This window comes from Magnolia sinica, chromosome 2, assembly GCF_029962835.1.
Source record: "Magnolia sinica isolate HGM2019 chromosome 2, MsV1, whole genome shotgun sequence".
In the NCBI taxonomy this organism is placed as follows: domain Eukaryota; kingdom Viridiplantae; phylum Streptophyta; class Magnoliopsida; order Magnoliales; family Magnoliaceae; genus Magnolia; species Magnolia sinica.
This window is the reverse complement of record NC_080574.1, coordinates 20,165,391-20,179,350: the sequence shown is the minus strand read 5'-3', so window position 1 is coordinate 20,179,350 and position 13,960 is coordinate 20,165,391.

The following is a 13,960-nucleotide window of genomic DNA, read 5'->3' as shown; positions in this document are numbered from 1 at the left end:
ATTTAAAATTTGGACGGTCTAATTTGAGTAGCTTGTATGCAACGTGTACGTAGTGCCTTCGTGTCAAACCGTCACCTTCTGCCCTTGTATTGGACTTTTAATCTTAATCCAAGATTCATGTCATGTGAGTTAGACGCATCACATGACGTCATAATAAAGAAATTTCTAAAATTTACATCTTCTTATAGTTATGGTTTTAAGACTCGGGCGAGTCTGATGCGACTCGGATCCACTAGAACCAGAACCGGTTTGATACCAAGGGTTAGCCTGACTCGGGACTGAACGAGTCGATCCGAATCGGACGAGTCTTTTATATCTGTTCCTCGTCTCCGCCTTTGCGAGCTAGTCTTTGAAAAAATTAGCACTGTAGGCACTTTCCTTTTATGCTTTTTTTTTTTTAAAATTTTTTTCAACGGCTGAAAATTTTTATTATGAGAGTAAACTTTTAGATTACGGAAAGGTCTTGAACAAAAATGCTCCGAGCTTTTAGAGTAAAGCAGTTAAAAAAAGTAAATGTATTTTTATCTTTATGAGTTTGTCCATATGAATAGAGATGTATTTTGGTAAAATAAATTTTACCATCGTTAAATAAAAAAAGGTTAGTGATAGATAGCATAAAATTACCCGCCTTTTCAAGGGGACGCGGATTGACTGTGCCCCGGCCAGATGAAGTTCTATTGATAGGGAAGCTATGTGGGGCCCACAAATATTCCCGTGAGAAATCCACTCAATCCGTTAGTTTCTCCACCTCACAATAGGACGGGAATCCAAATATCAAGAAGATCCAAAACTCTTGTATGCCACACGACAGGAAACGGCGTGGATGAACGCCTACCATTGGAAAGTTTGTGGGGCCCACGGAAGTTTTGAATCAGGACGATATTTGTGCCTACATATTATCCCAATGTCAATAACATTATGAACGGTTTAGATGGCGTATATGCATCATTGTGGGCTACAGAAAGTTTACAACGGTTGAAATTTCCAATCTCACAGTTTCCTGACGTGTGGCTTACATGAGTATTTAATCTACCTGATTTTTAGTGTCCTGTCCTGTTGTAAGGTTGAGAAACTAATGGACGGAGTGGATTTATCATGGGAATCTCTGTGGTCCCCACATAGGTTCGGACTACAGGAAGTTCCTGTAGTCGGGAGGACGTTTCAAGGGGTTCAACCGGAACCTGACTGGCCCAACCCGAAATTTTGGTAGGCCTTAGTCGATGTCGGATAGTCAAGAAGAGGGTACCACCATCGATAGGCAATGTGAAAAGTAGGAGTTGACACACGAGATCTTATCCATTCGATTTATGGACAGATCAAGTCATTGAATAGTCAACAGTTTACATTCAAGTCCATCTTTTGAATGATTAAGATAGACTTTATAGAAAAAGAGGACCGTCCATGAACTATCCATGGTGGGGCCCACCTCCTGAAGTACATGATCTTCGTAGCCTCTGCTGGTGGATTGATTTCACTCACTAGCACGAGGCCCCTCCTCACCTTTAGCCATTAAAGGTAAAGGTGTGTGTTTGTGTGTATGGTTTCTCCAACAAGCGATTGACACGCACGTTTCTCACCTTCTACTGCAGTTTCCCACTCCACTTTGGTTTTCAGTCGTGACAGGTGGGGCCATGTTCTGGTTAGCCCCACCATTCGGACGTTGTCCTACGTCGATGGATTATGCAGAAAAAAATCTCCACCCTAGATACCAATGTTGCATGTGGAGCGTTGTTGTATTTGTCTTCTTAACCGTCCATTCTGGATCATAACATGGAAGGTTAGTGTTTGTCTCATCAATGAGACTTTTGGATCGTTGTTCACCCACAATGAGGCACGACAGACCAATTACATGGATTACATAAACGTGGGCCCTACTTTTCAGAACTGAGGACTCGAGTATGATCCTGCCATTCCTCACACTAGTTGGTGGTAACTGACGCGTTTATTCGAGGTGCATGACATAAGCACATCTCCCTACGAGGAACGTCACTGGCTCGTTTTGGCGTGCTTGCTGTGGGGCCCACCCTCTTTGATGCACCGAGAGTGTGTGTGTGAGAGAGAGAGAGAGAGAGAGAGAGAGAGAGGATTACGGTACAACTCACTTTCCTCGCTAGTCTCACAACATTCTCAAAGGTATATATCCTACGTAGGTCCATACTCCATATAGTGTGTGGCATCGATCGTTAATTCAGACCGTTGATCCGTTGTACCCATCATGGATGGGGTAGGGAACCATCCCATCTCAGAAGATCCTAGCCATATAACTTTTAGGCCCTTTCTATTGAATGAGGACCGTTGCCCATTTTCAATGTACCAGATCAAAGGATTATGTTCCTTCAGATTTTCAGGGCTAGATCCATCATGGGGCCCATCAAATCAACCATCCAGATTAACTAACCGTGGGCCCTACCTATAAGAATTAGGGGGTGATGTAGGACATTACACCCATCCTGTGATGATGCAGGCCTAATGATTCCTCTGTTCACATGTCCATCATTGGATGCACATTGGGCTTTGCCTTCTAGATGATATTTGTAGAATAATGTTAGGACGAACCAAAAATGAAAATGTGTGACACTGACAAAAAGGAACACATGCCATGGTCGCACTATACTCAGCAAAATCTCGTGGTGGCCAAATGCAACATGTAACATGATGCATGTGTTGATCTTCCCTTAAAATAGCTTTTATAAAAATTCTATTCAAAACTAAAAAATTAGATACGTGGGAAAGGTCCTATTGTAAAATTTAATACCTTGATGATTTAAAAGTCTTAAAATTGTGATAAAACTAGGAAAATGGAAAGTCAAGATACGTTGGATATAAGCTCAATCTAGGGGTGTACATCGAGTCGAACTGAGTCGAGCTGGCCTTAGTTCGACGCTCGGCTCAGTCCTAGAGCCTGACTGGCCAGCTCAGCTCTGTTCAGTCAGCAGCTCGGGCCAGCTCGAGCCGAGTTCGAGCCAATATCGAGCCGAGTTCACCTGTGCAGCATTTCCACAAACACCTGGACTATACCTTCAAAATCCCACTGTATGTAAAGCAACAACAAAGGCTTTTCAGGTATTTTATCAAACACCTTCTAAGCAACATAAAAATCAAGTAAAAAAGGATATTTGTTTCATATAAATACCTTCCTTGCCACTAGCCACACTTCGTTGAGTCATTTCATCAAACACTTGGTGAGCAACATCAATATCAAAGTAACTGAGTCATCGAATTAGTTCGGTTTGAGTTCGATTCGAGCTGGGTTTGATCCGAGTCGAGTCGAGCTGGGGCCAGCTCGAACTCATTTTCGAGCTAAAAAAATCATCTCAACTCGGCTCGAACTCAGCTTCGAATTGAGTCAAATCAAGCTTTTTTGAGTCGAGTCGAGCGAGCTAACCAAGGTAGCCTGGTTTGTGTACACCTCTAGCTCAAGCCCATGACTATTTGGTTGGCAAGGCTTGTTTTAATATGGAGGTCTTAGGTTTGAGATCAAATTAGCTGTAAGAAAGAGGTGAGGTATACATTGATGTCTTAAAGATAAATTTATCCATGAGCCAATCAACTCCCAACATTCTATCTTACTAGGAATTTTGTTGGTTTTAAAATACCGTAGAAAAATCAAAAATCAAAATCAGAAATAATAAAAGAATAATTTTGAGAGTTGAGGTATACATTCGCTAGCTATCTTAAAGATAAATTTATCCCACAAAGAAAATTTATGATACATTGGATTCTGAAATATAATAACTCTTATCTAATATCAATGGATTTGATCAGGTATACTCACAATCTCAACCACACGAATCCAAGGCTGCTCGTATTAATTTGCTCAAATAAATATTGCAGAGAGAATCCAGAGGAAAATGAGAGAGAGAGAGAGAGAGAGAGAGAGAGAGAGAGAGAGAATTTTTTCGAAGTGGTTTCTATGAGAAAACAAGTTGCTTTTATAAAGAATTAAGAGATGATTGTTGGGCTCTAAGCGCATGCGGGTGGTGTAATAAATGCATGTCGGCACATTAAATATTGGTCGATGATAGTTTTCTATCCATATGTGCCTGATCACGGCATCACCCATGTAGAGAAAAAAAAAACTATCCAATCAAAGACACACTACACAATGCCTCGCTATGATCATGACTGTGGCCCACGCCCACGCGTATGTGAGGTTGCACTCTAGGCAATTTTCTGTCCATATGTGCATGATCACGACATTACCCATGTAGAGAAAAAAAAAACTGTCCAATCAAGGACACACTACACAAAGCATCGCTACGATCATGACCGTGGTCCGTGCCGGTGCGTGTATGAAGTTGCACCCAAGGCATACTCTTGATTCTCAATACAAACAATAAGTGGATGATTATAATATAAATGCGTAAAAATTTCATCTCAATTTCAATATGAGATTAAACCCAACAAAAGGAAAAACCCAAAACCATATGATAAGGAAAACAATTTTTTTTTTAAAAATTTAAATCCATTTTTCTTAACAAGTTGAAGGTGTAGGCTACCCATAGGGAAAAGAGAGAATGCCAACGGCATACTCGCATGGGAAAAAAAAAAATCACAAGAGGGCCCCATTTCTAACAAATGGCACATGGCCCAATCAAATCTCATTTTGTCATGGCCTCATTGATTCCACTCAGCTTTGCCACTGGGTAAAATTCACTGAGTAAAATTCAATCCAACCCTTGATAATTGCCAATTTCAAAATATTCTAAATTCATTGACATATGTGGTAAAATTCAAGCCTACTTTATAATTGTCAATTTCATTTTTTTTTCTTTATTAAATAGGGGTAAATATGTAATCATGACTTTTACAACTGACTGATAGAAGAAGAATTAACCTTGTATTTAAGCCTCACTTTTTTAAATTGCCCTTTTAAAAATGAAGGGAGATTAAGCAACAACAATGTGTGGGTCCCATCATGATGTATGTGCATGAACCACGTCATCCATTCATCTTGCTAGCTCATTTTGAGTCATGAACTAAAAAATAAGGTAGTTATAACATCGACCACACCACAAGAAACGTGGTGGATAGTGATGTCCACCGTTGACAGTTCAAAACTTCTTAAGGACACAATGATATGTAGCTGTAATCCAAACCGATCAAAAAGTCAAACAGACATGGATAAAGGGCAAATACAAATATCACCTTTATCCAAAACTTTTGTGCCCTCGAGAAGCTATAAACGATGGGCATTTAATTCCCCCTATTTCAAGTAGTGTGGTCCACTTGTACTTTGGATCCTTCTCAATTTTGGGCCCATGCCTTAAAATGAGCTTGTAAAATGGATGGATGACATGGATCAAACAAATATATCATGATGGGTTGTAATGCCTGAGAAAAAAAAAAATGAATTTGAGAATATCTCATCTTTCTCTAATCCAAATCTAATCCTAATTTTCTATCTTATATCTATCCCTGATACTTTTTCCTTTTATCTCTTTAATTCTCCCCGTATCTCTCAACCTCCTAAATGAGGGAGACAGAGAATGTTGGTGGGAAATCAATTTCAGGTTGGTACTTTTATAATTTTTATAGTTCGAATGTAATATGTGGCCTAATGGGTGCGATGAACGGTTTGCATTAGTCCTCTGGCCGTTATATACACTTGAATGGAGATGATCATTTTGTTGTGCAAATAGTCTAGTTTCGGCACAATGAATTGCTTTATATGAATGATGATAAATTTAAATTTGTAAGATAGATTAGTTATTATCAATTTTGATAAATTGAGGATTTAATTATTTGGACAACGCAATGAACGGGCCAGATTGGCTATATGATTATTGCGTAGAAGGAAGATATAGGCCATTGGTATATGTGTGGTCAGATCCACACCATTCATCTAATGTGTAGAGGCAAAGTATGCTAAGACCTCAAGAATTTAGATGATCTAATCATCTAGTGGGCCACCCCAAATAATTATTTGCCATTCAATTTCAGAATCTATGTGTAAATAAGCATATAAATGGTTCAAATTAGCAAATCAATTGGTCTTATATGGTGTTTGACCAATGAGTGAGCAATGACGAGTGTAGATCTGTTTAAATTGGTTAAATGGACCCAAGACTCATAACCAAAGAAAATCCTCAAATTTTCTATTTTAATCGAGTTAATCTAAGTACCGTCGATTGATCTTTGATCAATAGATCAAGGTGTTAAATTTCGTCTAATGATCTGTGTGCCTTAAGGTGTATTTTCTTGATTCGATGGCATTAATCGATAAATGTCTTAACAGAATTTTTTTTAAAAAAAATCTAAATTTTGATAATTGAATTTAATGAATATATTATATATGAAAATTTCAATTATTTGGTCATTTCGGGTTTGGCCACTGAAGATGTTAATAAAAGGTGGGCCCCACTGTGTAATATAACCAGATGAATAACAATATTGTGAATATAATTAATATGATTTTTGAATTCAAACCAGCCTGATTACCTTGTGGATTTCACACTATTAGATTTAAGTGAGTAACCCAACGTGTCTCATGTTTATATAAATTAAAATGAGATTTGTTGATGTGTTCATATATTTATATGTGTGGTTTGACTGATGAATAACCAGTTTAAAGTATTATTTTGACTAATAATGATATGTATGAAATTCTGTTGCATGTTAATTTATATTCTCATATTTAAATTCATGAAATATAATTTGAAATCTCATACTTACATTTCATTCAAACAAGTATATATGAACAAATATGAAAATGATAAATTTATACATCATTCATTGCATTCGCAAAATACATGGTCGATCCTTAGGGCCTTTCCTAGAAGAAATGTCGATCCTGGTAGAACGTTACCAGATGCGGGTCATACTTATGCCCACCAAAAGTTGGAAGCCTATTGATGCAGGGATGAATGTGATGAGGTCGATCACCGTCTTCCTCAAGGATAACTACTCTGAATCCACGAAGATTCTCTGGACCTCTCACAGAGACTTCTTGAATCAAGAGGAAAAGAAATAGAAATAATTTTAAGATATATGAAAGAAACTTCTTGAATGATTGATGAATAAAATAAACGAGTTCACAAACCTTTAAATAGGGATATTAAGCAATGAGAGAGAAATCAGAGGCAAACTATAACTAAAACTCCCTAAAATTCGTAACTTACTATAAATAGTAAATTTATTTTTATAGTAAGTGTCCTATGTGGCTTAACCACGTTATTCTCCTAATTATTCTAAGCACTTTTCATGTTGGATACAACTCCTAAAGCCTAATGGATGAAGAGTTATAATCAAACTAAAACTTACTATAAATAGTAAAAACGGAATTAAACATGGAATTCAGCCCTCGATATGATGGAATCTCGCAAATTCGGCATGGGCAGCCTGACATTGCCAAGTTAGTTGGCTAAAGTAGCTCCTCTTACCCCAAAATCATATATGGTACATCGAGTAACTCATTTTGATTTGCGAGATATGTCTGTTTTAAGGTTCGAACGGTCTTGATGACTTCTGCCTCTGATCGGACCTTCTCTGATCCATCTTGGACATGAAAGTGTCTGCGACCCCCTCTACAACAGTCCCCTCCACTTCAAAAGAACTCATCCTCCAGTTCTCGTGCAGCTTCGGTTCATGATACTCGGTCTGGTGTGTCGTAACGATACCCAGATAAAAGTTATGATTAATTTACGGTCCACTTTCTTTTGATCTAGCCATGCTAGGAATGTATCTATAACATGTTCTACATTAGACCCCTCCACTTGAAAAAAACTCATCCTCTAGTTACTTAAGGGACTTGGTTTATTGTCACGTCCCAAACTTGAAAAACGGGCTCACAAAATTTCCGATCACCGAATCTGGCGCCGACAGCCTTCGTAGTGTCCCATTCTCGGCTCTCGGCAGTCATATGCCAAATTCCGATCCTGAGATCCTATAAGGAGGATTTTCAGTATGATTTTTTTTGGAGCATAATCACAAGCATAACCAAGTCACAAAACAACATCACCATATATCCACTATATCAAAAACTTTAAGTACAATGCAGAAATGGAAATACAAAGTGATCAAAAGGCTCTAAAATAATCTGATGCGCACTCCTGCCTCAGCGCTGTTGCAATCCAACGTCACCTGCACGTAATAGTCATGCATAAGCTTACAAAAGCTTAGACGGTGGTGTAAGTGTGTGCGCAGGGCAAGTGCTAAGTATGCAGTATTAGAGTAATGCGAAAATATGCTGGTAAGTCCATGAATACTATCAGTCGTACCAAGGCTATGCGATGCAATGCATGAATGTTATCGGTCATACCAAGGCCATGCGATGCGAGGCCTACGTAGCCAAATGTCATATGCGAGATGCAATACAAGCATGTCAGTCCTCATCTAATACATATATCAGTACAGTTCCTCTCTGAAATATCACCGGGGTCTAGTACACTCCACACTGACTGCTGCCTCCCTAGCAGCACAGCCCAGCGAGTGAAAAAGACCACACTATCCGCCTGACCAGTATTCTGCCAATACCTACTCAGCTCGTTGATAACAGACTCATTTACGAGCTGGTCAAACTCAGCCTAGCTTACAACCCCCTCACTCGGACAGATAAGGCCACACCCCCTTCCAACCGACCACGACACAGTGGGAGACGCAGTCTACTGGCATTCAGCACTCGGGCGCTCGTGTATCCACTCAGTCTAGACGTTGGAGCATCTCCTGGTACCAAAAAGGTTATGGAATTTTCACCCAAGGACATTCTACGTGCCCACAGTGCTAGAGCTAATATTTTCGATATCCATTCCGGCCATCCACAATATGCCTGTGGAGGCCACGACCCTAATGTCGCTAGGGCGTATAATGATCATGTCACACATATGCGAGATGCATGAGTCACACCGTCCAGTCATGCAACAATCCTACGCGTACCACGCGATCATGTGGGGCACTCCGTCTCATAAAGAGTCCCGTAAATGTCTCAGCCCAATGGCTTATGCTATGATCAAACATTCCTCATATCAAGCATACATATGATACGTATGGGCACGAATCATGGAGTTATACTAAACATGTTATATGGTGATGAACTATCCTCACAACGAAGATGGGTCCAGACGGCTTACACAACAAGTATGGGCCTATCAATGGGCCCTAGGGAGAGATACAATATGGACATTTAACCAACATTATTCTTATAATGTAGACGTCAAACCATCATTGCTCCCAAGGCACAGCCCGTTATAAACATCATTACACAAACTATGGTGGAACCACGCATTGCAATAGACCTTATATACATCCCATTGGGCCTCAACCCATGGGCCTTAAATACATCAAATGAGTCTTATACACATCAAGGTGGGCCTCAACAACGGGCCTCATACATCACATCAAGGTGGGCCTCAACAACGGGCCTCATACATCACATCAAGGTGGGCCTCAACAACGGGTCTCATATATCACATTGGGCCTAATCAAATGGGCCGAATCAAATGGGCCAATTTGAATGGGCCGAGCCCAACTCATCTATTTTTAGAGATCAATATAGAGTATTATATAAAAATGAATCATATCAAAAGATCAACTGGATCATACCATATCTAACCGTGGTAATAATGATTTCCATGGTTAAATTCCAGTGGGCCCCATCATAGGGTTTATTTCCCATCCAGCCTATTCATAAGGTCACAAAGACCTGGACTTAGAGGAAAAATAAATATTATATTGGTCCAAACTTTGAAGTCCAAGGGTTTAATGGTGGACGTTCAAATCCACTGTTTTTCTGCAATATGGTTCACCTGATAACTGGATCTGTCTCATTTTTCTTCTATCTCAATCGTTAAAATTATCTTTCAAAATGGTTGGACGGTTTGGATGCAACACATGCATCATGGTGGGTCCCATAGGGATGGACGACATAGATAAAGTACATACCTCATGGTGGGGTCCAAACTGATGGAAGGTGTGGATTACAATACATACATCAGTGGGTCCCACGTGGGGCCCACCATAACATTTATCTACCCTCCAATCTGTTAATAAGGTCACAGGGACTTGAATGAAGAGGAAAAATAAATTTCATATTGATCCAAAACTTCTGTGACAACAAAAGGGTTTCAATGGCAGACGTTCAATCCTCATTGTTCCTTGTAGTGTGGGCCACCTGAGTTCCTTGCACGGCTGATTTTTAGGGTGGCTCACCACTAGAAGGGGCCCACAAAATGCACGGTGTTGGTGTCCAACACACATCACAGTGGGGCCCACGGTTGGACCCACGGTCCCTTCATCTTTGCCAGCGACGCAGCAGGACGCTGTTGCAGCGTCCTTTGGACATCCAGCAGCAGCGTCTGCTGTTTGTATTATTTTTTTTTGAAAAATAATTTTTTTGTGCTTTTTCCTAGGTGGGCCCCGCATCAGGTGAATCCACTCCATCCATTGGATTCTATGGCTCAAGACTGACCAAATGAGCGCAATATGCGATGTTTTTTGGTGTATAGAAACATCAGAGTGGGCCCTAATGGATTTTAACGGTAGAAACTACTATTTTCTATGCTATGGCCCGCTAGAAAATCGGATTGGCTTCATTTTTCGGCTCAACGCCTAAAATAAATTGGGAAATAGAATGGACGGTGTGGATTAGACCCATACTTCAAGGTGGGGCCTACATGAGCGGCCCACCAAAAGCTTGTTGAATCAAGCTAATATATATATATATATTGTTTGGTTAGCCGGTCAGCACACCACACGGTTAGTTCACACTTCACTATGTGCCATGTCCAGCATCCAGGGACGCTAGACGGTTTGGTTACAACACATTTCTAAGGTGGGCCCCACCTGCAGGCGTGTTGCCTAGGTAGGCCACCAAAAGGTTGGATGGTGTGGATAAGACATATATCAAGGTGGGGTCCATCCGAGTGGGTCACACTGCCCCATCATCACAAAAAATGAAAAAGAGCGGGAGAGAGAGAGAAAGGGACACGTGCGATGGAGGGACCCTGACACTATGAGCCCTCCCTTTCATACATTTCAATCATACATCAAGTGGGTCCCAATACATATGGGCCCACCAAATCAAAAATTAATGGTGAAGATTCCTTCTCCACCAAAATGGAAGGTCTAGATGACCTCTTTCAAACTAGAAAGTAAACATCATGATGGGGGTCCATGGAGAATGGCCCCATTATGGAATGATCATGAGAATCATAGTGGGCCATTGGCCACATCTAGGGTCCAAAGTGAGATCCATACCATCAATCGGTAGGCCCTACTTGGCCCATCATTAAAACATTAAATCTATGCCTATAAAACACCCACCGTTCGATCTTCTTGGTCCGATGGAACGCCAATCTTCTTGTGTCTCACTTTGATGGAAGGTGATGAGGATTAAAGGGCTAGGATGATAGATTTTGGGATAGGAAGTGGGCCACACAACACACTCTTTTCTCTCTTAAAAGTGCTTGGACGTGCACCTCCTTGGTTGCTTGGAACATGTGAAGAGAGAGAGAGAGAGAGAGAGAGAGAGAGAGAGAGGGTGGTTATAAGAGAGGTGATGGGTGTGAGTGATGGATGTGAGTTGATAAATGTACTTGACATGTATGGGTGTGTAAGAGAGAGAGAGAGACAGAGTTGACTTTGGGGTTGCTCTTGTATTTGACATGAGGTGATTGATTGATTGATTGATGGGACATGTTGTAGAGATTCTCTTGTAATTGCAAACATGTGGTGTTTTCTCAAACTGAACGCGGGCCCACATCTCCTGGCCAGGGTATCGAATCGGTGTGCAAGATGCGGCGTTGGAACCGCGGCGACGGCGCGGTTGCAATAGTACAAGTCTCGATTGAGCTGACTCAGATCTACGGAATACGACTTAGAGTCACACACAAACATCAATCATAGGTTGCTGGTTGCCAGAATTCGACGGGAAGGATCGCAGAAGTCTACAGAACGGTACAGACTAGGATATGGGCCTTACATTCATGATTTTGAGATAATTTTTGATGCTGAAGTTTATTAGCCTTTTTCTTATACTTGGCATTAGGCTCGTGAGTTGACACAATACATTTACTCATGCTCTCCTTGACATGGCTGGTATAGATCAGTTCCTTCACTTTTGCCTTCAAGATCTCATTCTGATAATGTGGGTAATTAGGCAAATTTATCCCTGTGACAAGATCAATGTGGTTTTGTATATCTCATATGAGAGACAATTTATTAGGAAGTTCATCAAGCACAATCACCTTGAACTCCTGTAACACTGGTTCCAAATCCTCTGGGATGTTCACATGCTCCATATATTTTTCCTTTTCAAATAATGCATCTCCATCTCCTGTTTTCTCAATCGTTTTACGAAATCCTGTTTGGGTATGAGAGACCGTTCCTCAACTTTAGAAGTTTCGGGTTGGTTCTCTATTCCCACAGGGACGAAGCCAATCTTTCTACCTTCTTTAGTAAATTTAAATACATTATCCCGACCTCTATGTGTATCAATAACATTAATATTAATTTGTCATGGTCGACCAAGTAACATATGAAAAACTTCCATGTCGACTACGTCACAACTACTTAATCCTTATAATTTTTATCAATTGAAAAACGAGACAGTGCACTGTTCGGTTATCTCTATTTTGTTGACTTCTTTGATCCATCCAATTGTGTACAGAGATGGATGTTTTTCTATTTTCAGTTACAACTTTTTCACCATTAGTTTCGACATGAGATTCTCACTGCTCCTTACATCAATGATCACATTATAAACTTTTTAGCTTACAGTGCACCTCGTTCAAAAGATATTATCTCGCTATAATTCTATTTCTACCTTTGACATGTATAACGGCTTCCTCACGATCAAAGTGGTGGCCTGCGATTTACCATCATCTAATAGTGCTTTATAGAAATTGGGGTTGTGTCGTACAACGACCATGGGCGGTTAAACATTACTTTGAGCTCGGGGCGGAATTAGCACATCTGCAATACAGTCGAGGGTTGCCTGCAGCTCTTGTATGGTCAACTGACTCTCCCGGTGGAAAACTATCATTCTTTCCGAAAGATAACGAATCCCTGAATCACCGTCCACAAGATTTTTGTTTATGCCTTTGTTGTTTGCCATCGGCGCAAGGGGAGTCCTTGCTCTGATACCAATTGACGTTGGGATGAACGTGATGAGGTCGATCACCGTCTTCCTTAAGGATAACTACTCTGTATCCATGGAGCTTCTATGGACCCCTCACAGAGACTTCTCCAATCCACAAGGAAAAGAAATAGAAATAATTTTAAAATATATGAAAGAAACTTCTTGAATGATTGATAAATGAAATAAACAAGTTCACAACCCTTTAAATGGGGATACCAAGCAATGAGAGAGAAATTATAAGCAAACTATAATTAAAACTCCCTAAAATTTATAACTTAACATAAATAGTAAATTTCCTTTTATAGTAAGTGTCCTATGTAGCGTAACCAAGTTATTCTCCTAATTATTCTAAGCACTTTTCATGTTGGACACAACTTCTAAAGCCTAACGGATGAAGAGTTATAATCAAACTAAAACTTACTATAAATAGTAAAAACAGAATTAAACATGGAATTCAACAATCGATATGATGGAATCTCGCAAATTCAGTATGGGCAACCTGACATTGCTAAGTTGGTTGGCTAAAGTAGCTCGTCCTACCCCAAAATCATATATGGTACATCGAGTAACTCATTCCGATTTACGAGATATGTCTGCTTGAAGGTTTTGACGGTCTTGATGACTTACGCCTCTGATCGGGCCTTCTTTGAACCATCTTAGACATGAACGTATTTGCGACCCGCTCTACATCACCTACCCAATAGGTGGATGTGGGTTGACGATCTCCAACCTAAGCAAATGAATGATCACCCCATTTGGCGCATTCATACATTAGTGCATACATTTTTGTATTCAGTGCTTCGTAATATTTTAATTTTTATGATTATGAACTACGCTGAGTTATTTCACTAAGCCTAGCCAACTTATCTTTTTATTGATGGAAAA